Here is a 23,268-nt window from a genome sequence, read left to right on the forward strand (position 1 = left end):
AGGGAAAAGAAGAATTTGAGAAACACCATCTTGCGTGACACACACTTGTTCTGTAGTTATTTTTGCTGTGACTGACCCAACGCCTCCTTCCTAGACTTCCACAGCTGTGTCAGTGATTTTGGAATGCAAAACAATAATTTCTAAGTGTTGTAGGCACCGTATCAAGGAAGGAAACTCGATGAAAAACTTGCAAAGAAATGAAGTCGAATGACGGGAAGAATGGTAACTCAGAACACGACAAAGCTCTCATAAATAAATTACAAGCCGACGTTACAGCTTCCTTGCCGTTACAAGAATTCATTCGAATTCTTTTATCATTCAGTTTGAAAAGATGAACTATGAAAAGAGGGAAAAATTGAAACGAAAAGGAAGATGAAAAGTTTATTATTTAATATTATTTTATCATCTTGGTTAAGTTATAAATATGTATTTGCAAGGTGGCGTTATTGGATTAATAATTCTATTGTAATGGTGCCACTTTGTATTTATTTATTTATGATTTTAATTCAAGAGAGTAAAATAATATTAAGTGATTATTATTTAATAAATTCAATAAAGGTAAGAACTTTGTTTATTTTATAATTATGTTGTTTTTAATTTTTAATTTTAGCTCATGCGGTTTCCACTAAGAAATTTATTGTCAAGACCTAATAACCTTGCCATGGCGACTTTTAGGTCAAACGTGTCATTCATGATGACTAAATCATATGATCATCCCATTCCGATGACCTCATTTCATAATGCTTCCCTCTCTCTCCGGTCTTCATCCTATAAACATTTTTGTACAACATTCTTGCCAAAACATCAGTTCAAGATTCATAATTTTTTAAGCAAAACCTTCAAGTGATCGTTAGGAAATTTTATTGTACAACGGCTAAAATTAACTAATTCCATTTGACATGAACACAACGACTAGATTTAACTGATAATCAAATCGATGCAATGGCTATAATAAACTGATTCAATTTCACATGAACATGAAAAATAAATAATGACTATAACTAACATGTTACAACAACGGCTATATTAAACTCACTGGATTCCACATGAACGTGAAAAATATATTAATTTGGTTCAACGGCTATAAACAGCTTAAAAATTTTAGGGCAAAAATTGGGATGTAACATAGATGCAATTTAAACACTCTATTCGACATAATTCTTCAAATTTAAAATAATAATTTTAATACTTTATGCAATATAATGCTTCAAATAAGTTTGGTGTGATTGACAACTAAGCAAACCACCTCAAAGAACATGGTCATTTTGAACAATGCAAAATGTGGAAGGGTATATGCAGCGTTGTTTGACATATTGTTTCAAAGCAAAGACAAAGCAATGAACTATTCACAAAATGCTTCAATGGTACACAAATTTCATTGAATGCAATGATTTGAAGATTTGCACAAAATGAATTTGGTGAATTGGCTTTAGAGAGTTCCAAGAAAATGTATTGAACAGGTTGTAAAGACAAACCCAACAAGTTCTTCTAAAATCCTTTATATTAGTGTGAGGAGCTATGGAAAGTGGTATAAACATCCATTCAAGCGATTATAAACATTCATGCAAATTTGGAGCATGAATAATGTAATCGTGCCTCTAATAAATGTGATCTCATGTTGCCTTGTAAGAGTTTTCCTTGGATAAATGGCTTCCATTAGGTGACAAGTTAACAATTTAGACAATTCTCTTGACATTAAGATGAATTTGATAGTTCATTTTAAGATCAATGAGCATTTTGGAAACTAACAATGATCGAACATTTACGTTTGAAGTTTAGCAATTCAAGGGAGAAAGAACGGTTACTACCAAAAAACAATTTAAGAATTGGGCCTACTTTTCTATACAAGCTCAATTGAAAATTTGAATCATGTACATTCATGAATGTGAATGTCAAGGGATATTTGAGAAATGGTATTATCAGTTGAGGTGTCTATTCGTCATATTCCATTTCCTCATTACATACATAGAGAAAGATAAATTATTCAACGTCATAAATAGGAAATATTAGTTTTAGGATGCTCGCATTTGAAAGAAGTTTTATTGATTTGGAAGCTATTGGGAAAGTTAAATATGATGATGGTCTATACTATAGACTTCCTCGTAGAAAACTCTGTGATGAATATGAAAGATGCAAATTGGAGGTGATATTTGTTTTTCAACTAAGAAATCTAATTGATAATGGCTACACATTATTACCCACAATTCTTTTGGATTGATGAGGCCTTGGTTGTAGAAAATTTGATTTTGAACATCTTATTCTTACACTCCATCTTGTTATATGAGATGTGCATCAGCTCATGCCATGCAATAAACATCAGACAAGTGTAGACAATACTTAATGTAATGTTCCAAACAGTTTCGGTAATGTTCTCGAAAGTTTCGGAGATGCTCCTGAACGGTTTCGGTAATGTTCCTGAAAGTTTTGGAGATGCTCCCGAAAAGTTTATGCTTTGATACCACTGTAATGTTCTGAATGGTTTCAGTAATGTTCCCAAAAGTTTCAGAGATGCTCCTGAAAGGTTTTTGCTTTGATACCACTATAATGTTCTGTTCTAGAGTTTCCTTATGATGTCCTGTAGTGTGCTCTAGGTAGTCTTGTCGTGTGCTTTAGGTAGTCTAGTTGTGTGCTCCAAACAGTATCCCTTAGTGCTTCGGGTGGCCAGTGCTTCAGGTAGCTCTCCCTTAGTGCTTCAGGTTAGTGCTTTGGGTCAGTGCTTCAAGTCAGTGCTTCGGTCAGTGCTTCAGGTCAATGCTTCGAGTTAATGCTTTGGGTGGCCAATACTTCAGGTTAGTACTTCGGCTCAGTTCTGTATTGCAATGTTGGAGCATAAGGAGGCCGTACGGTAAGGAGCACGTAGTGAGAAGCCGTACGGTGCAGGAACAAGTGACCGTATGGTGGTCTCTGGGTGACTGTACGGTAGTGGATTGAAGGGTCGTATGGTGACAAGGGAAGAAGTGACTGTACGGTGGAGGTGGAGGGTCAATTGTGTGAGATGGAGGTAATGAGGCCATACGGTGGGAAGGACAATCATATGGTATGGGAAAACTGGGGGCCGAAGGGAAGTACGGAAGGATGGTGGTGTGTTGAGGCCGTATGTTCGTACGGTCATACAAAAGGAGGTTGTACGGTGAAGTAAAGGTAATTACGGCAAGGAGGAAAACAAAGGAGTTTGGCAATGTTGTTCGCAATGTAAAATGCAATATATTAAACACAAACACCTTGCAGGAAACCAAAGACCTGCTAGATACACACTTGCACCAATTAATAATGATATTTTACATATAGACTCAAAAATGAAAGATTAGAACACAAATAATCTTCAACTATTAATTGCCAAAAGATGGTGCTCTGACTTGCCAGATCCGAGCGAAGTATTATATGCAACAGAATAGGGTGAGGGTTGAATCCCACCGAAACTGAATAAGCTAAGTAGGGAACATCTTTCACTTTCGAAATAACGAACAATAGAGAATCCCAACAGGAATTTGTAGTACAAAGAAATAATCCAAATTGCATACCTACAACTACATACAAGCAGTGCTTAAATACCCGTCGGGGAAAACCTTTCCGAGGGTGTATAAAGATAGCTGACGGCAAAATTTACTAATGGAAACTAAAATAAAAATAAGTCCGAGATATATTAAATCAATCAGAACCACAAATATAAATAATAACTTGGGCCCATATTAATTAATTAACGTAACTAATTAAAGGTCCTTTTATTATATTATTTAAATTTTGGGACCAGTTAATTAATTAATTAAATTTAAATTATTACATTCAAATTTGGAGACATGACAAATCCTCACTGCCCAAAGATTGCTTGCCCTCAAGTAATCTGTCATCTAATGAAACACCAATAGCTCCAGGGTCCCGAATCAAATGTGCAGGCAGGACAAGTGAAATGACATCAATCCTCCACAGCACCACATTGCTATCAAACTTTCGATGTGCCACTTTGATATAAATATTATCGTATCCTGAGTCACTAGGATCCCAAACCAAACACGCAGGTGAAATGAGTGAATTGTCATCAAACCTCCCTTGCACCCCACCGTCATTAAGCATCCGCTGTGCCACTGATATAAACATTGTCGTAGCCTTCACCAAGATCCCAATGACACAAATTGATGAAATCTTTCATGTCATTATGTTCAAAAATCTCTTTGGGTATGATCATGCACATAGATGTTGATGTTGGCACAAACTTACCCACTGATACAACCACAACAATCACTATTCTATTCCTGATGGATGAAACCTTGACAAAGAGAGCTTCAGTAGTGAGAATATCGACGAAGGGGGGCTCGACTATGAGAACCTCAGCGACATGAGCTTTGGTGAAGGGAGTCGCGATGATGAGAGCCTCAACAAGGAGTACCTCAGTAAAGGGAACCTTGGCAGAAAAAACTCAATGGAGAGTACCTTGGCGGCAAACAAAACTTTAGCTATAGATAAAATCTCAATGGCACGTAGAACCTCGGTTGAAGCCTCGATGATGGATAGAGCCTCGACAGCGAGCAATGTCTCAATGGCCACAAACGTAGTTATTGCGATCGATGCAATCACAATGACGAACACATAATGATGACGGAGACAGCCATGACGTCATCGATGGATACAACTATAGCGACGGATACACCCTTGACAACGGATATAGACTTGACATCAATGACAGACACAACGACGTTGACAAACGCAATGACAGTGACGAACATGATGATGGACTTGGCAATAGACACGGTTGCAGTGACGACAATGGACACAATGAAAATGACATACATGATGACGATGACGATGTCGGACATTGCAATGGACAAGACGACGGTGATGACAATGGATACAATAACGATGATGGATATGGCAACGGTGACAACAATGGACACAATGGTGACGGACATGAACTTGACGACGGACACGGACTTGGTGTCGGTGACGGATATGAACTCGACAAGGTATACAAACTTGGCGTCGGTGATGGATACAACAATAAGGAACGCAAACTCGATGATGGACACAAACTCGATGTCGGTGACGGACACGACGGTGACTGACACGAACTTGACGATGGACTTGGCATCGGTGACGGACACAAACTTGATGACGGACATGAACTTGACGTTGGTAATGGACATGATGGTGATGGACACGACGCTGACAGACACAACGACGATGACAAACACAAACTCGACGACGGACACAGACTTGGTGTCGGTGATGGACACGATAGTGACGAGCACAAACTCGACTACGAACACGGACTTGGTGTCGGTGACGGACACGACGGTGACAGATACGACGACGGTGACGGACACAAACTCGATGACGAACATGGACTCGGCGTCGGTGACAGACATGACGGTGATGGACACGATGGTGACAAACACAACGACAGTGATGGACACGAACTTGACATCAATATGACGGTGACAGACACAATGACAGTGACGGACATACAACCTCAACGATGGACAAGACCACGATGACGGACATAGCTTCGGTGACAGCCACAAAGCCTTGACAATAGACACGGCTTCTATGATGGACACAACTTTGGAAACTTATGGAACTTCCTCAACGGACTGTGCCTTGGTGACAAGCACAACCTCGGGCACAACTTTGGTGATGGTCACAACTCGATCCGTCTATGTCTTCACAAGATCCATGTAAGCAACCTCTTCATTTTTTTGGTGTTCTCTCCATGTTGGTGTAGTAGAAAGGTTTAGCAAATCCTCCTGGAGTGGCCTTGTAATCATTCCTTCATTCTCCTCACGTAAAGCATCACCCTTATCATTGTCAGTCATTCTCTCCCACTTGTACAAATGAGATATTAGTTTTTCTTCACAATGTTTGAAAACATTAATAACCAATCTATATGCTGCTATAGAGGGAATACATTCTAGATTACGAACAACCCATAACATAGATGTGATGGGTTGGGATATTTTATCCATCTCTTCAATGCACGAAATCATAACTCTCCATAGCAACTAAAATCTAAGTATCATGATCTTCCTTGATGGTGACCAAGAAGTGATGAAACATATCATGGACCAATTTTTGCAATTCGAGATCTAAGAGAAGGTTACTTTGACATTTGCACAATTCTCCAATATTATAGGATCTCCTACCAAAAGGGTCATTACTGAAGTCATTAAGACTCTGAAAGCTGTCAACTATCAATTGCAATATCTCTATCATGGTATTATCATCATACAGTGCTTTAGGAGCCGAAATTCTCAAGATCTCATTGAGACATGTTGCAACTACCAATCTTTTATCCTTGTCATGGTGTCTCAAAAGCGTGGGTTGACTTAAGGCCTCCTTAATCGGCAAGAGGATTCTCTGTATAAATCTTGAAGGTAATTGGTTCACTCGACACAAACAAACTTCCAATATATCTAATAGAAGATCAACACCCTCACTAAGCTCTTTGCCAATCCTTTGTAGTGCTTTCAACCACCACTCTCCATCGCTGTTCAGGGCAATAGTGTGATCCAAGTACTAAAATCTCTCAATCATCCCAGTAGGCTGGCAAGATCACCAACTCTGATACCATTATAATGTTCTAAATGATTTCAGTAATATTCCTGAAAGTTTCAGAGATGCTCCTGAACGGTTTCGATAATGTTCCCGAAAGTTTCGGAGATGCTCTCGAAAGGTTTCTGCTTTGATACCACTGTAATGTTCCGAACGGTTTTGGTAATGTTCCCGAAAGTTTTGGAGATGCTCCCGAAAGGTTTCGGTAATGTTCTTGAAAGTTTCAGAGATTTCCCGAACGGTTTCGGAGATGCTCTCGAACGGTTTCTGCTCTAATACCACTATAATGTTCCATTCCAGAGGTTCCTTATGAAGTCCTGTAGTATGCTTTAGGTAGTCTTGTCATGTGCTTTAGGTAGTCTAGTTGTGTGCTCCAAATAGTATCCCTTAGTGCTTTAGATAGCCCTCCCTTAGTGCTTCAGGTGGCTAGTGCTTCGAGTCAGTGCCTCAGGTTAGTGCTTCAGGTCAATGCTTCGGGTCAGTGCTTCAGGTTAGTGCTTCGAGTGGCCAATGCTTCAAGTTAGTTCCGTACTGCAATGTTGGAGCACAAGGAGGCCGTACAACAAGGAGCAGGTAGTGAGAAGTTGTACAGTGCAGGATCAAGTGATTGTATGGTGGTCTTTGGGTGACAATACGGTAGTGGATTGAAGGGCTGTACGATGACAAGGGAAGAGGTGACTATACGGTGGAGGTGGAGGGGCAATTGTGTGGGATGGAGATGAGGCTGTACGGTGGGAAGGATAGTCGTACGGTATGGAAAAACTGGGGGCCGAAGGGAAGTATGGAAGGATGGTGGTGTGTTGAAGCCGTACGTCCATACGGTGATACAGAAGGAGGTTGTACGGTGAAGTAAAGGTAATTACAGCAAGGAGGAAAACAAAGGAGTTCGGCAATGTTGTTCGCAATGTAAAATGCAATATATTAAACACAAACACCTTGCAAGAAACCAAAGACCAGTTAGATACACACTTGCACCAATTAATAACGATATTTCGCATATAGACTAAAAAATGGAGATTAGAGCACAAATAACCTTCAATTAATAATTGCCAAAAGATGGTGCTCCGACTTGCTAGATCCGAGCGAAGTATTACATGCAATGGAATAGTGTGAGGGTTGAATCCTACCGAAACCGAATAAGCCAAGTAGGGAAGATCTTTCACTTTCGAAATGGCGAACAACAAAGAATCCCAATAAAATTCGCAGTACAAAGAAATAATCCAAATTGCATACCTACAACTACATACAAGCCGTGGTTAAATACCCGTCATGGAAAACCTTTCCGAGGGTGTAAAAAGATAGCCGATGGCAAAACTTGCCAACGGAAACTAAAATAAAAATAGGTTCGAGATATATTAAATCAATCGGAACCACAAATACAAATAATAACTTGGGCCCATATTAATTAATTAACATAACTAATTAAAGGTCCTTTTATTATATTATTTAAATTCTTGGACTAGTTAATTAATTAATTTGATTAAATTATTACATTCAAATTTGGGGACATGACACTTAATGTTAGAATGACTTCAAAAGCTATCAAAGATAAAGCAAGTGAAGATTGAAAACTACTTTGACAAGGCCAATATCTCATTTCTCTTTTGTTTTATGGGCTTTAAAATTGCCTATTTGTCAATAGTGACATTTGTCACTTTTGGTCAAAATTATGAAGTTGACTATTTTTGTGAGAAATTTGTAAGGTCAATAATCTTGTTTGATTTGCGCAAAAACAAGTTAGTTACTAACTTGGAAAAAGAGGTAGTTATTTTACAAACCTATAAATACAAGACAATTTGTAATGTAAAGGTGACGTTTTGCAAAAGGGGAGAAACTTTGCAAAATTTTGTAATGAACTTCAATGTTCACTCTTTGTATCTAAGGACTTTTGGACTTGTATATTTTCGACAGGATAACAAGGAATATATTTGATTCTTATGTTTTGAATATGTTTATGATGTTATTACCAATTTATCATGTGTGAAATTGATGTTCTATTTGTGCACTTCTGTGATCTGTTACTCTTTAATTTAACTGAGGATGAAACACATTCATACCCTAGTATCTTGGTTTGAAGGTGCTAAGGTGATTTGTTTCTTTATATGTAGAAATATGTTTACCTCTTTCATCACTATTGCATATCTAATTTTTTCTTGTACTTAAACCCTTGTGATTTTCATCAATCATGAAGTCGTCTTCCGCACTCACATGTTTGCTAGTAAGATTTCCATTATGCAGTCTCTTTAAGTGTTATCTTCCCCCTTTTGTACTTTTAGTTGAAAAGTAAACAAAAATACAAATGCCCTTATCATATGAGGGAGTTGCCCCTCTCAAACATAGAGGAAGATTGCAATTTGATTTTGATTTGGTTGGAATCTCTACAACTGTTGACACAGTTGTCACTACTTATAGGGCAAATGGAGTCATTTTGAAGAAACCATTTGCTATGAAAAATCTGTTTACCGACAAGATTCAACTTTGACTACAACTTTTCCATTCGACTCTTTTGATTGTTTGGACAAATCTTTTTCATCTGTTTTTGAGATGGGCAGCTTTGTCAGCTTCTGGTTTGGCACTAGATTTCGTTTCCAGCTTGCCAAAAGCCTTGGTATCTGTTTTCTGAACATTTAAATTCATTTTCTCTTGCTAAGCAATCTTCTTCTTGGGACTAGAAATTGTTTGCAGCTTATTCCAATCACTTGTCTCGACTATCGTATCTTGCGCTTGTTTATCATTATTAATAGCCAGAGGTTTTTTATCTATTTTCTTTGTCTTAAACTTATTTTTCTTGTGCTTTTCAACTCTGTTAAGGTTTGACCTGTAAGAAGTAACAAGGTCTCTGTCATCTTTGCAAAAACCAGCATCTGGTATTTGTTCTTTCTAATGTCAACATGGTCATTGTCCAGAGTATGCTTTGACTTTTCCTTAACACTACCCTTGACCTTAGGACATGTTGTTTGACCTGTCTTTGAGGTGTCTATTGCAAAAGACATTTTATTGCCACCTATAGATTTGCCATTGTTATATATTTGAAGTTTTGAAGCAATGATGAATGAACATTAACATGTTACATGTATGAATCCATGAATATGCATACATACATATGAATATATATTTGAAAATGTCTGAATATATATGTGGTACTAGAACCCGCCCTAGTTTTTTTACCCAAATCTCGGAATCTGAATCCAAACCCGAGTCTGAACCAAAACCAGGATCGACTACTTAGGTTTCATTCAGGCTCAATATACTCTTGTTGTTGAGATCCATTATTTTAATTGAACTCCATCTTCTAGTTGTAGCTCTGGTCTTGGTTGAATTTCCTCTCTGATATGAAATTCTTCCAACAATGAAATGTTCGGAAGTTATTGTCTTCACCATGTCTTCAACCTCTTCTCTAAATGATTTCAATTCTTCCTTGTCTTGTTCTCCTTCTATGAAAGGTGTATCAGATATTGGAGTCTTGGGATATTCTACTAATGGAACCTCCATTGGTGGTAGTTGTTTCAATACTAATCCCTTATCTTGAATAAGTAAATTTTCAGCTGTCACAATAGAATTGTTGTTAAGTTTGTTCTTTGACCGCTTCAATAGTAATATCATTAGCAGTTTTCCTTTTCAAGAGCTTTACCAACATGCTCTTTTTTTTGTCTTGAATCAAAGGGGATATCGTTCTGATCTATTGGATTACCATTGTCCATTATGGTCACAGTATCTTTCTTGACATCCTCAAGTGCTTTTGAATACTGAGGAGTCTTGCAGTTCATGATCATTGTATTCTCGTTCTTGCTTTTCCTTTTCCTCTGAAGCCTTGGGTAGGGAGGGAGCAGAGGTAACCTTCATCATGGAGAGACTAGAGAGTACATGCCTATTATTCAATCATGCTTAATGATCTTGAGTTTGAGTTTAAGGCAAAAGAGAAGACTGTCTGCAAAATCCAATCTGGGGCACCTTGAGAATTGGATATGTCGACAAGCATTAGATGAGCATGGGCTACTTTCATCTTTTTGAATCCATGAGAGGTGTTTTCAAGATGGTTTTCCAACTCTTAGAGCTCAACCAATGGTGGTTGAGTGAGTAGCTAAACTTTAATGGCAATTAGTGTGCTTCAAAAATGCTATTGATCTTATTATTGTGAATAAATGACCTGTGAATAGCCATTGGCAAAAGTTTAAGTGCTGACCATTGATCTAAATTTGATATGGAAAGTGAAAAGTACGCTTTAACTAAATCTGAGTAATTTTGTCCTTGAGGAAGTGACACATCAGAAGCTATTGAACAATCAGGACCAACCATGGGAAGTCAAACTTTACATCCTCATTGGTCAGGGCTCACAGAGTGAGAAATTACTCATGAGTAAGATTGACATGTGTCATGATCTCACACGAACACAACCATAGCTAGGCCTAGCCTCTTGCCTTCTGCGATAGTGCACCAAGTTGTTGATTATAATTATGTGGCTGGGATTAATGGTGATCGAGAGCCTTCACTATTGAAAAAAATTCTTTTATGATGCCTTAAAAATTCTTGGCGAAACAGAATTTGCAATGCAGTGGGATACTTTACAGATCAGCATATGGGTCCACAGTGTTGATCATTTTTGGAGTCCTGAGTTTAGGGGCATACTTGATGTCTTGTCATGGAAACTATCTTTGGCTATAGGTCTTCATTTCATATGGGTATTTGTACTACAGGTAATTAATGACATTAGTGTCTTGAGATACTTAGGGGACCCTACCATATTTACCACTTTATAACTATTGTTATTTTAGTCTAATATGAGCTTGTAGCACATTTTTAAATCTTCTTTTTTATCCCTTGTGTTCCAACTATTGGTTGTACTTTTGAGTCCTTGTTGCTGACTTTTATCACATGTACAAAATAATTATTAGGTTCTTTCTTAGTTTTTTTAGTTCCTGGATTTTTAGCTAGAGAGAGGCTGCAATGGCTATGGTTTTTTCCCTCTAAGAGGTTTGTATGCTAGCAATGTAAATGGGTTTTTATCGGTGTTACCTTTAGTTGGTGAATGAAGTTGGACATCTCTCATATCACACTATTTGACCCCTTAGAGCATAGTAGCACACTTTTGCAAGAATTCACTATTATTTGTTGGGAGGTTATGTTGGCGATCTGGTCAAATGCGACTACTGGTTTTTTCTTGAACATGGGCATGGTTTTTGAGTTGGAATATCGTTGATTGAAATTTCAATGATTTAATTATGACAATAGCTTTTCTCCAAAGCTCTCATTTTGTAGTCTAGGCATAGTTACAAGATAGACTTGCCTTAGACTTGACAATTTTTTAATTTTTGTTTAACTTGGACTTGATGCCTAGACTCAACAAAGTCTTGGCAAGAGAAAAACCTCATGTAATATAGAGATTTGCAAGAATTTAAAACTTGTTTTGTCCTTTGATAAATAAACTTTAAAGACAATAAAAATAATTAAATAAAAGCTACTTTGACCATATTGACAAGTAGCCATTAATCATGAGTATGTTTTTTCAAAAGAATTTTGGCTAAAGGAAACAACATTGTTAGATATATAAATTTAAAATTATAAGAAATGTCAAATGTGTACATATCCCATGGATTATGGGATTTCAAAACAATTATCTCTATAGTCCGAAAAAGTAAGCACTTACATTTTGTGCATTTTGGGATCAGTTTTAGCCCACTTGAGTGTGTTTCTTATTGTAGGATATCACATTGCACCTAATTGCATACATAATTTGTATCAAGGTCCTATCTTATCCTTCAATCTTGCACAAAACTTTAAGTTGGCCCTAATTTCTCTGCACAATTTCCCATTTATCCGTCCATTCACATAATTCATTTCCAAACTAGGTCCCATTTTAGCATTTATGCTTGATTTTCCATCTTATTTTTCCATTTTTTCAAAAAATTCTTAATACTTCTCAAATCCTGCAACTTTCCCCTCGAAATTTACCCTTTCAGGTATAGTTCAACCTACAGTCCATAGTTCTTCAATTTAAGCCCTCCCGAAAATAGGTCAAACCTCTTTCGACCTATACCTGGTATACGTGAAACTTGTTTCGACCTGGTCCCACAGCCTTGAGATTTTTACAACCAGTAGATACAACCTTCAAGTTTTCGGATCCCAATATTTTTCCAGTTTTGATATAGTTTGATCGGGCTTTCTATAGATCTGAAGTTTCTTCCTCTGCTAACCCTCAATGCAAGTACATCTTCATGCTCATTCTCTTTTAGTACTTTCTTTCATGCATTAGATCTGATATTGCATCTTTCTAGTAATCATTTTTTTAGTCATAGCACAAGTCTCTTGCATAGCTCTTTCCTATCCTACATTTTTGTCCGTACAAGGAATTGCCCTGATTCTACCCTTTAGCTAGATCTTGCATTTGCATCCCTTCATCCTTTTGGTTTGTGCAAATCAGATTTGGCCCAAGGACTAGGTCTTTGCCTTCTAATGTATATGGAAAGTGGAGATCTGCCATTGATCACCATTTTACATTATACATTTTGGTGAACCTGCAGCTTTCATGTTTTATACTTTCTGATTGGGTAGTTATATCTTCTGTGTGATATCTCTTTTGCATCCTCACATTGTATGCATAGGTTTGCCATTATACATTTTGTAGAACCTCACTCATAACCTTTGCATTCTGATTTTGATGTTAGATTTCCTTTCCTATCTAGATCTACTTTGTAACATTTACATCATTATGTGTTCACCTATATCACATTTTGGTGAACCTGACTCTTTTATGCATTATATTTTCTGATTTTAATGTTAGAATTCCCTTTTGCATTTAGATCTACTTTGTATAATCATTGACCGTGTTACATTGCATGCATCTAGATCTATAGGTTCTATTTTTTAATTGCATTTTTCATTCAATATATTCGCATTGTGGAAAAGACAAAAAAAATTGCATCTTAGATCTAGTTCATTCTTGCATTGCATTGTGTTTTGTCCAAACAATAAAAAAACACAAAAATATTTTATTCAAAGTTATTCAATTTTATTTTCAATGGATTTGTTATCTTCATTTGCTTGTTCAATTTTAAGTTTTCTTCAGTATTTTCAAGATGTTCCTTTTCATGCTATCTAGGAGGAAAATGGAAGTGATAAATTTGTTAATGTAAACTAGATGAGATGAATTCATTAGTTAAACATTTTCACCCGAAGTCATTCAATACTAGAGAAAGAGGGGCTTCCAAACATAACTCTCAATATAACTCAAGTTAGATTAGCAAAACCCAAGTAAGATAAAGGGATGCCAATACTAAACCCAAATTATACCAAGGAAGTATCCAAGCAACTCCTCTTTCATGCAATGTTTAGTAACCTTAGATTTGGAATGTAATTGAATTGAATCGATTAATGTGAGATTGATTAACTTGCCTAAGATTGAATGATTCAAATGTAAGAAACGTATGTATAGGCCTAATAAAGCAAGAAACCAGACCTGAGAAATAAAAGAAAGAGAGAGAGTGACTTGCCTCGAAGAAGAGTGATGCAAAACACCTTTTTGCTCAGAAAATCGTTGATTGGAAACTGTGACTTAGAAATTGATTGCGGATCTAGAATTAGGACATAAAACCCAGAAAACCTTGAAAATTGCAAATCTCCAGGTATAGGTTGACCTATACTGGTATATGTTCTACCTAATGACCATGTTCTTAGAGGGTAGAAACATAATCAACCTCAGATCTCTTGGAAGCTTCCGACTGTAGGTTTCTGAATCCTAATTCGCAATTCCGATAACCTTTTCTTGCACACAAGAAAATTTGATTTTGTTTTTTGGGGGAAGGCTTGTCTTTGTCAAGCCCTAGACCTAGATTGAGGAATCAATTTTGAAAATGAAATGGTAATGATAAAGGAAATGCTAGCAAATAACAATGAGGAATATACTTACCCTTGTAGATGCAATTGAATTTAGTATGCAATCAAGTATGCTAATGCAATAGCCTTGACTAAACACAAAATCCTAAAGGAAACCATGTAAGTCAAAACCTTATGAATAGGAATACTTATAATCTGCCTTGATGAAGAATGAAAGAACTTGATAGAGTGAATGAGAGATCTCCTCCTTGGAAGCCAAACTACACTACCACCTTAATGGAAGAAGATTGATGCAAGAAGGAATGCTAGATCTTGATGAATGCTTGATGTATGCCTTGGAAAATGTTCTCTAAATGCTTGCTTGATGTCTCATGCGTACGTGTATTATTGATCTTGATCGCTTCATGGGTGAAAATGAAATGCCAAAGATCCCCTGCATACTAGTTTTCAGGATTGAAAACAAAGTGATCTAACCGAACTCCAAAATAAAACAACTTAAACACTTGAGACAACACGAGTCCTGAGACCAAAATTCCTCTAGGTATAGGTTGGCCTGGTTGACCTAAACTTGAGGCTATCCCGAGATATTGGGGGAAGTGCATAAAGAAGCAAGAAATCATGAAAGCACCAGAAGATATGGCCAAAAGGTGATAAAATAACACGTATGAGGGTCATGCATAAAAAAAGAGATGACCTAGAGATTGGAGCAAAATTGGAAGAAGAGGAAGGGACCAAAACCATACTAAGGAGGGCTAAGAGGTCTCAAAATTAAGCGTTTCCATTTTTGGGCCATACACATGTATATGATGACAATTTAGTTATTTGTTCCTCTAATGTTCACCATCCCAAAATTGATCCCAACCCCAAGGACATTGTGATTACCACCATTTCTTGTAAAGATCTCACTCTTATCAAAAAGGCCTTCAATAGCAATGATGATCTTTCTACTCCAATGTATCTTCCTTATGAGGATCATTTGGTACAAAAGGATGTTGACATCACTGTTTCTTCTATTGATAAACCACTTCCTATGAGTTTCATTGATATTTCTTCTATAGATAGGGCCTTGATGAGTAATGTTTGTCCTTCTAAGAATACCTTAGAAGTAGAGGACAACATTCTTGATACTTTTTCTTTTCCAAAAGAGTCGTTTGAGATCAATGTACCTTAACAATTTAATACTATTCAAAATACATCTCAAACCAAATCTAGGATTGTTGTACAAAGTGTTCATACAATACTATACATTGACGACCTTTGCACAAATCCAACTTTAGAGCATAGGGATTCTAATCAAAATGACTCTATGCAATCTCCATTTCCTTCTTCAATACAAATAGGTGGCTCATCAACTCTTCAAGATGATGATTGGGGAATCTTAGACTTCACATCAACATTTCATAGCAAGGATAAGGCTTTTTAATCTGAGAATCAAACATCTTCATTTGTCAAATGTTTGGATATTGATTGGGCCTCTTTAAAATTTCAATCCACTTCCACCTAAAGGAGCCTCTTATCTTAATGATATGTCAAACCTTCCCAATGAACATTGTCTTTCAAACGAAAATCTAGGTTCACAACCTTTCTATTCTCCCAATCAATCTATACATTCTTCTCCGAAGTTCTCTTCATAACAAGGACTATTTTGCTTGAGCTTCTTAAGACCAACTTAATTAATCTTCCTTTGAAAAATAAGCCAAAAATAGAAAAGGTAAACAAAACAATTCTTCCATTTGTATGTTTCATCAAATTCATGTCCATAAGACTAGCGGATGTTATTATTTGAAGTGTAAAATTCAAGAATTCATTGATTGTGATATGGTTCAAATGACTTGCAATGACGAATGACACATTTTTCACGATCATTCTACCTAATACATCTACATTCCTATTATGTTTCTCTTTACCATGTGGCATAGCTAGCCTATTCATTTGTGGGTTCATTGTCATAATTTGTGAGCAACATTATGGTCCTTTTCCTTCTCTCCTCACTTGGGGGGCAAGGGTCCTATTTCACTCTCCAATTTCTCTCACAAGATCCATTCTCTCTTTTTGTTGACTTGTTTCTTTTATATGATAACATCCTTTCTTGTATGCATTTGTTGTTTTATATAAGGATATTCTTCAAGAGATTAACATTTCTAGTTGCAACCTTATGTTTGCTTGAAAATGCATCTAATATAAATAAAAACCACTTACAGAGTATAGCTTGTCCTTCCTAACTTTCTCTTCTCATTCAATACATCCAATATCTTTGGTAGACTTGTATCTTTTATAGTTCAATGTTCTTTCTTGCATGGATTAGTTGTTTTACACAAGGATTTTTTCTTTTCAAGAGATTTACATCCCGAGTTGAAGCCTTATGCTTGCTTGAAAATGCATGTTTTTTGCAAGAGATCTATTACTTAGGCGTATATTGGGTTTTCATTCCTTTCCTTCTTCTTAGGATAGATCATATCTTTTTCGTTCATTTCTCTTGTACTATGATGCCCTCCCATGTATGCACTTGTTCAAGAGTCTTTCTCATTTTTGAGATTAGTATCTTCCTTATTTCATCCTTACTTAGAAGTGTATATCTTGTATAATTGGTTTGTCCACTAAGTAGATATAATGTGGCATCCTTCCTTCTTCCTTTCATCTCTATATGGTTTTGTTATTATTTCATGATGGTACATTGTTCTTTTTGTCATGTGATAATTTGTTTCATGCAAGATATAAACGTTTTTGCCAAACAAATCCTTTTCATGTCTCAAAGGGGCATGTTTATCATTCAATAATCATCCATAAGTATCATTCTTTCCCTTCTTTCCTTGATGACTTGTTTACTTCATATGTGATGTCTTTTCTAGCATATATGTCTATTTTAGTGGTTCTCTCTAGTTCACAACTTATTTTGCTTGGAACTATGTATCTATTATGAGGTAGCTATTAGTCAAAGTCTATTATATGTATAACCTCACCTTCACACTTGGGGGTCAAGGTTACATGCACATTCTTTCTCTCTTTTGTCTAAGGATCTACTTAGTACAATGACAGTTGTTTATCATGTGACATGCTTTTCCTCTAAAGCATTGTTGGTTTTGACCAGGATGCTCTCTCTTATGCAAGAGGTATGAATCCTTGATCACCTCTTCCTTATTTGCGAAACTATGTTCATTATAAATGCATTCCCTTACTTTGGGTTTCAAAGTTTTTCATCCTTCTCGAGAATCCATATTTCACCTAGTGATAGGGGGTTAAATGAGTGCATTTTTGTTCTCCTCCCCCTCTTTGTCTTACAGATGTTATCTTTGTTCAAGAACTCCTCTTGAAAGTAGATGTCTTGTCAACAAGATCTATTCCTTTCAAAGGTCTCTTCTAATGAGTGGGCTATATTTTCTTAGCCTATAAGAGTTAACGCTCTTAGCTATGTTTGTGGTATACATTGTTGTTTTGAGGATATCTCCTTGTTGAAATTAGGTATCCTTTATTGTCTTCCTTATAATGTCTACTTCATAGCCATCATAAGGATGGGGGCATACATATGGCTCCGTTGTACATTCTCTTGCACATTTTCTTATGCAGTTTTTACATACAACCAATCCCCATGGATACAATGAATCCATATCCATCCATGGGGTGCACATATACAAAACAATCTTCATGGATACAATGGATTTGTATCCATCAATGAAGTGCACATATACAAAAACCTTCATGAATATAGTGGATATGTATCCATTCATGAGGTGCACATAGGCAAAGTCGCTGGTAGACACAAGTTTTTAGATATAATTGACTAGCATGAGATACAACCTACTAGAACTTTCAATCATATCTTTTGTGTGGTCCATAGTAAGACATACAATCTTAATGGACATGGTGGTCACACTTTGTGTGGTTCACAGTAAGACACAATTTTATTGGGCAAGGTAATCGCACCCCTTTGTGTCTCTCTGCTATCATGGTTATGCTACTAGATTAGATCATGGAGTTGATATTGTCTTTGGCATTTTTCTTGTTCTCTAGCAATAGCTTTCTAGACATGATATTAGTGGCTTAGACATTTCCAATTGAGGTCTCTTTCACTAGTTGATTTGGAGTGTTGTTTTAATACGAACCTATTTGTTATTTTTGGTGTCTTTTGTCTTTTCTTTTTTTTTCTTTTTGCTTTGTTTTCATGCCCTTGTGCATGGATGTGGAGTTGGGATTCTTAGTTTGGGGCTTATGTCCTTAGACTTAGTAATGTCTTATGTTTTTGCAATTCTCACAATCATCTTACTCTCTCTTTCTTCTATATCTTCCTTTTTTGTGAGCATGAGATTTTCTCATAATCCCGCTAAAGTGGTGTTGATGTCACTTTTTGTACCACTACATAACATATAGCAATTGAATATCTGATACAGAGTATCAAACACACAATTCCTCTCTTGAAAAGTTAATACTTATGCGGACATAAGAAAAACTCCAATGTTCCTTAAACCTGTGGATACTAACTCAGTATATCGATGTGATTTGCTAGTTAATCATGTAGGCGGGCTTACGTTATTCATTTGAAGATAACTTGGTGGTGCTCCGCTTGCTTGACTTGTTCTTTTCTCCTTGATCACTTTCACTTTCAACTACTTCTACCACTAAATGCTTATTGCTCTACTACTACTCCTATGGATGGAGAAATTAGGAAATGGACGGGGATCTAACCAAATGAAAGCTTGCCCGCGGTGCTACCTCCATTGGTGCGATGATTTCTAGGGATACTCTTAGGATTTTCACACTGGCACCTATCTCCCAACCCAACTTGAAGTAAAAGCGGAAAGATGATATGCAAGTAGAACTTAAGAGCGATTGGACTAGATTACCACACAAGGCTTCCTAACAAGCCGCTAGGATGCTAGAGGCCTAGTATATAGGTCCCTATCAAACATTCACTAACATCACCATACAATTAGCCATCTACTTCTACTCTAACAACATGAAATGAAATCCTACTTTAATTTGAGAGATGAGAAGAACCATGTAATACACCAAAATGATCATGTATATCCACCATGCAAGCCACAACAATGAACAGAGAACAATTTTGATAGTATTTTGGCAACAATTCTCCAACATAACTCTCTTACAAATGAGAGCAAAATGGCCTTATATAGAGGCTCCAAATTACAATGAATGGCCGAGATTAAGAGGCAAAATCAAGGGCCAAGATTATATCTTACAAACCCTAATTAGGGTTACCATTATTCGACCAATTACATGAGGGCACCAACTTTGTGGGCCAATGAGAAAATTACGTTAATTTGTCAACCAATGAGAACATAAGACACTTGGCATGATTTGATTGCATGTACATGAAAGTGTCACATCATCAACCTTATCTTATAAATTTATTCAATCCTTGAGATAAGGTGAAGCCCTAGATGCTTGACCTTGTCCTTGGAAACTTTATCATCACCACTTGAACTTGCTTGTACTTGATGTCCTGAGCCTGAAAGGATGAGGTCTTCATGCACTTGGGGTAATCTTGCCTTGGCCTCGATGGCTTCCCTGGATGTGAACTTCTTCGCAACTTGAGAGCCTTGCTTTTGGCCACTACCTTGAAATCGAACTTAACCTCCCCCATTATCCTTGCCTTCCTAAACCTTCCTGGTCTTCCAACCTTCCAACCAAGCTAGCTTGCACAAATAGCCAAGCCTTGCCTAGCCTCAAATATTTTCAAATCTCTTCTACTAATTTGCTCTTTCTTGAAATTGCAGGACTTCTTGAATCTCAATCTTCAATCAAATTCGCCCTTCACCTGATTTCATTCTTCACCAAAGCTCGCATTTCAACCTTTGTCGGCTTGCAATCAAATAGAAGGGCTAGGACCCCACGTGGAATTGTTTCTAGTTTTGCACCACCCTAAGTTGTAATTCTAGATTTTCACTTATAATTCTAACCCAATCAAATTTGTCCTTTCTATTTACAATTTCATCAATAAAGTAATACATCCAATTCTCAAATTGCATACCTTGTGAGATGCCCATGACTTAGTTGAGCAGCACAATGAGGTCGCCATACTCTGATTTGAAGTTTGATCGGGTGAACCTTGACGCCTTGGTGACTCCCTTCTTGCCTTCATGTTACCCAATTCTATTTTAGGAGAGTGAAGTAGGCATCTTGATTATCCTGGTGGAACATGGCAGCCTAATCCATTGTTTGTCTCTCAACTATATCATGTTTATAGTGCCACTATTGGTGTCACAGACTTGCTTCAATTTCGAGAAGAAGCCAGTCTTTGACATCATGTCTTCCTTGCCTTTTTTTTGGTGTACGTTCCTCTTGGGTTCTTGCTTGCACTAACATTTACCATCCTAAACACTTATTCCTGCCCCTTCATTCTAAGTGATATGGACTACCCTTATCGATCTCCAACCTTCTTTCTATCGATGGATTCTAATTTATTTTTGCCTCGCCAAGTCCTATCACTACACATATCAATCTCCAATCTTCAACCTAGGGGTGGGACTACCACTTATTTCTGCCTCTTCGTGCCTTAGGATGGACTACACTTATGACTCCCTCTCCAATACCTAGGGTGGTCTCGCTTATTTCTACCTCTCCAAGTGACCTATCATGAAAACTACACTTATATCTCCCAACTCCAACCTATCGATGGGATGATGAAGTGGTGGATGAAAAGTACAAGCAAGAGAAGAGAAATGAAACCAAGCAAGAACAAGAGAGAGACAACCTTGCCCTTAGAGCAACCTCCAAGCACGGAATGAAGTTTGTCCTTCTACCAACAAAGAACACCTTTGGAAATTTGTCCGGCATGTGAAAATTTAGTCCTCCACGCAAGAATGTGAATTTATGGCAAGTGAAATAAGACCTTGGAATTCTGTCCACCTTATGTAAATACTGACAATGCTTATTAAAACTCCTTGTCTAGGGCACCAAAATGAGTGAAAATCTGCCCTTATATTGTCCAAATCAGACTTGATCAAATTTTGGAAATTGTCATTGAAATACTTGACCTAGGTCACAAAACAATGTCCTCAAATCTGCCTTCAATATCCTTCAAAAAAGTTGCCAATAGTAGAAGATGTTAATGGAAATTGCTAGAGTTTGGTTATGACTCAGCTAGGGCATGAAGTGCTGCAATAAAACTTGTCAAATTAGGCCCTCAAATTTGTCATAAATGATATAAATCAAACCTCCAAAACACTATCCAAATTCTGTCCAAAATGCCCTAGAAGTTGTCGCCATTAAAACCCTAACATGCACATGAAAATTGCCTAGAATGAAGGTGCTCAAATGTGATGGATTTTGCTGCCTTATGAAGACTAGAATTGACGCCAAAGGATCAGATTTAAAAATGAATCAAATGCTGCCCAAAACAGTCCACAATGGAGGTGCCAAAACTCTAGATGCTAACACATGCCTCAAAACCCTAGCTCGCTGCCCATGAACAGATCTGACATAAAATTGCAGGCCTTTTGCAAGAAAAAAAATCAATCCTCCACAAAATTCGCCCAAGCAAGAAAAATCTGAATTTGCCTCAAAATTGCCTAGGGCAGAAATTCGCCCAAGATGGAAGATGGAAAAAAATGCCTCCAAGCAAGGAAAATCTGCTTCAAGAAGAAAATCGCCTAGGCTGGAAATTGCCTCTCCACTAATTTCGTCCAACATATGAGGAGGAAGATGGAATGAGAAATGAAAGAGGGGGGAGCCTCTCTTATACCAACATTTCACTAATCCTCCAAGCTGGCTGACTTGTCCTAGGAGAGACAAAAAATTTAATTAGGCCACCATTCATGGTCCAAATTTAAATGCATCATTGAAATTACCTCTTCCATGGTGAAATTAGCATATTTAATTGCCGATTAGTACCAAAATTGCAAAATAAAATTAAGAAAGCCTTGGAGATGTTAAAATTTCCATTTAATAACGTTTTAGTAATTAAAATATCATTTAAAATTGGATTTAGCAAGCTAAAATTGATTTTCAACTTTAATTTACCAAATTTTTTTTTAATAATTTTAAAATCTTCAAGGCAAATTTAACCAATTTAATGCAAAATTTTGCAATTTAATCCATTTTCGATTTTGCAATGCAATTAAATTTTATTTTAGTTTTTATTTTTTTACCAAAATAAATCATTTCTCTAACATCCAAAATTGATTTTTTCAATTCAATTTCACTATCACAAAATTTTCTTTTCACCAAAAAAAATTTTTTTTTTCGAAAACAATTAAATCTAAAAGGATTTTTTATTTTGAAAAAAAAATGCTCAAGATTATACAATTACATCCAATTTTCAAAATAAATTGTCTAAGTCCAAAAATTTGTAAATTTATCCTGCCGAATATTTTTCTAACCATTGGAAAAAATGTCGTCTTTGAAATTTGTTCGGCCTAAGGATAAAATTGCCAGTTCCGAAAAATCGAGCTAAGACCAAGTAAAAAATAAATTTAACCTCCTCCCTCTTGACCCGAAGGCATCCAAGGCGTAAAATTTTCTAAAATCAGAAATTTTTGAACAACTTCAAAAAGTTATTGCCAAGGCGATAAAAAAAAAGGGGTCCCCAAAATTTTTGGGGCGATGATGTGAAAACTTCACAACAAGTGGGGGCTAAATGTATAGTCCTAAAAAGTAAGCACGCACTTTGTGTGCATTTTGGGACCGTTTTCAGCCTACTTCAGTGTGTTTCTTCTGTTAGGATCTCATATTGCACCTAATTGCATACATAACTTAAATCAAGGTCCTACCTTATCTTTCAATCTTGCTTAAAACTCTAAGCTGACTCTAATTTCTATGCACAATTTCCTATTTATCCATCCATTCAAATAATTCATTTCTTCTTGGGCCCCATTTTAACATTTACACTTTATTTTTCTGCTTATCTTTCCAATTTTATCTGAAATTCTTAATACTTTT

General features: G+C 36.7%; 1 protein-coding gene across 3 annotated transcripts in view; it reads left to right on the top strand.

Moving 5' to 3' along the window:
* LOC149529493 (uncharacterized protein At5g02240-like) overlaps positions 1–23,268 on the top strand; it is a 220,017-nt gene that overhangs the window by 191,517 nt on the left and 5,232 nt on the right. The window lies entirely within an intron of this gene.

This window comes from Cupressus sempervirens, chromosome 11, assembly GCF_028749045.1.
Source record: "Cupressus sempervirens isolate cs-2001-9-10 chromosome 11, ASM2874904v1, whole genome shotgun sequence".
Lineage (NCBI taxonomy): Eukaryota > Viridiplantae > Streptophyta > Pinopsida > Cupressales > Cupressaceae > Cupressus > Cupressus sempervirens.